Source organism: Octopus bimaculoides, chromosome 1, assembly GCF_001194135.2.
Source record: "Octopus bimaculoides isolate UCB-OBI-ISO-001 chromosome 1, ASM119413v2, whole genome shotgun sequence".
Lineage (NCBI taxonomy): Eukaryota > Metazoa > Mollusca > Cephalopoda > Octopoda > Octopodidae > Octopus > Octopus bimaculoides.
This window is the reverse complement of record NC_068981.1, coordinates 123,601,902-123,604,958: the sequence shown is the minus strand read 5'-3', so window position 1 is coordinate 123,604,958 and position 3,057 is coordinate 123,601,902.

Genomic DNA, 3,057 nt, shown 5'->3' with positions numbered 1-3,057 from the left:
GTCTTTTGCCATGTTCTCCTAGGTTTTGGTATTCATTCTCATGGCCTTCATATCACGTTTGCACACATCCTTGAAACGGAGATGTGGTCGTCCGTGAGCATGTCTGCCAGAGGCTAGCTCCCCATACAATATATCTTTCTGTAACCTCCCATCAGGCAGCCGATGCACGTTTCCCAGCCACCACTGACGGCATTGCCGAAGTATTGTGGAAGTAGTTTATAACTGGAAAATGGTGTCTCGTTGTTGGTGATGCGGTCGTTCCACTTAACCCCGAGAATACTCCGAAGGTTGCACAGATGGAAGGCATTCAGGCGGCGCTCTTGTCTGGCGTACATGCACCATTTCTCACCATATAACAAGGTGCTGAGGACACATACTTTATAGACAGTAAATTTAGTGTATCTCATCAGCTTGCCGTTTAACCACACTTTTTGAGATAGTCTGGCGAAGGTCGAAGCTGCTAACCCGATTCTCCTGTTCGGCTCCCGGTCAAGTGTGAGGCTATCAGTAATTGTTGAGCCAAGGTACATAAACGCACGGACCACATCGAGTAAGTGGTTGTCGATGGTAATGATGGAGGGATCCGAGACACCTTGACCTATTTATTACCTTGGTCTACTGTTGGCTGATTGTTAAGCTGAAGGCACAGCATGCCTTGTTGAGACTTTTGAAGTTCTGAATGAGCTACTACAGCAGCGTCGTCGGCAAACAGTCTCTCTCTGCTCTCCACATAACCAATAGTATCCAAGGGAAAGGCAGATTATATATATATATATATATATATATATATATATAATATAAATATTCATGTATGTATTTATGTGTTGTGTGTGTGTATGTATGCATGTTCCTGTGTACGTGTGCATGTAATATCAGTAAATCCCGCCAATTACGATCGGCAGGTTGTACTGATATTTACGATTACAAAAGAGTCAAATATATCACTGAGAGAAATTATTCAGGGACGTCATTGCTAATTGAATTCTATATTATAAGACTAACTTGACTATTTCCTAATGAATAAAGTATTTAAATGTTTCATCTTGCTTGGAGTATATATACCGAATTTGAAATAATAAGAATGAATTTAGTTAGTGTTGACTGCTACGAATCTCTAGACAAACCATGTATACGTGCAAATAGTTCCGAAAGTAGAGTAAATTGTATTACTGCAGAGAAGAAAAGTTGAATTCTTTGGGCTGTGATTTCATACAGTTTGAATCGATGCCTAAAATTGCGACAATCTGTTTCTAAATTGGACATCGTCTTTCAGTTTTTATAAACGTGACGTTCGAATCGTATCTGTGCGTTAATCTTGACAAAGCACAATCTGAAACCGCTAACTGAACTATAATTTCTTGAAAGATAAAGTACTTCCAGTTAGGAAAATATGAAAATGTTTATCTGATGCAAATAAAGACTTTTATATGCTTCGCTTTTATAGAAAATCATCCAAACAACCATATCAAATTTATTTTTTAAAATATACAAAATGATAGTTTTGTTTCAGCTTCTTTAAAACAAAAAGTGCCAATTTAGTGTGATAGGTTCTATGAAGTCTTATTTGCTTTTATAACATATGAAAATATTTCCACTATTTTTGTTCCCATTTCTATCAAAATAAACCATTTGTTCTCATACGGAGAAATCTTAAAAATGTTTTATTTTATTTTAGTTTGTTGTTCGCATTTTTTATCTAGTAGTTCTTAAACAACCACAGAACTACAATGTGGTTGACTCCATTTTAAATAATTGTAACACGTGAAAATAATATTCACTAGTATTCATTGTGAGTAGAAAAATAATAAAAAAATTAATGGCTAAAAACAGCAGAAAAAGTTGTACAATAACTTAAATTTAACAAATGTAAGACAGAAACGTTTATGAAAAACATCCACAATATTTTTTAAAGATATATTTTTACCGTCAAGGTATTGAAGTTCAGTTTTGATTTGGGGCAAGAGAACTAAATACGAAAGGAAACAAAAAGACATTGTTCAAATTTCCAGACATGAATTGTAATAAAGAGTCATAAAAAGACGAATTCCTAAATTTTCGTCACTCTTATAGACTAATCCTTATTTACAAACTTTTGGATTAGAACAGTGAGACTTTTGGACAAAATACTTTGCATCATATATCTTCCGAGTTACAATACCGTCTAGGTCAAATTCACCTTTTCTTTCATGATTTCGAGATCGATATGATAAAATGTCTGACAAGTTGTGAGGTTGACTATTGCTGTCCACAAATTTCTAGACTTGCTTCTTATTAAGCTCTATTATTTATGAGTTTTCAAGCGTTATTGCTGCATTTTCTCATTGTTTTATGTATAATTTCCATTACTAGCATAATTAGGAATCATTTCTAAAGTGCACGTGTGATATATTTATATCTGGATGGGCAGTATTTATGCTAATAATATAAACGTGGAACTGATTTGTCAGATCAGATATTCAGGCCGAGACATAACGTAATTAATGTAGATTTATATCTTGTTTACAGATTCTGTATTATGGCTATGCTGAACCATTTCTTCTGTAGGTCAACATCACAACTACGTAGCCATTTCATCTGAAAATCAGCAGGGAGATTTGAACATAAATTAATACATTCTTTGAAGAAAAAGTTTAAAACTTTGTGAAAAGTGTAATAATTTTTTTATAGTCTCTTTTATCTTTTACTTCTTTCAGTCATTAGGCACCGCCTAATTTAGTCATTCAGTCATGGGGTACCGCTTTGAAGAATTTTTAGTCGAATGTATCGGTTGTCAAGCGGTGGTGGGAGAACAGACACACACAGACACACACAGACACACACACGCACACACATACGACGGGCTTCTTTCAGTTTCCGTCTACCAAATCCACTTACAAGGCTTTGGTCGGCCCGAGGCTATAGTAGAAGGCACTTGCCGAAGGTGTCACGCAGTGGAACTGAACCCCGAACCATGTTTTTGGGCAACATACTTCTTACCAGACAGCCTGGGATTCTGCAGGATTAAAAGAATTCTCTCATATATGTGTGTGTGTGTGTGTGCATATATATATATATATA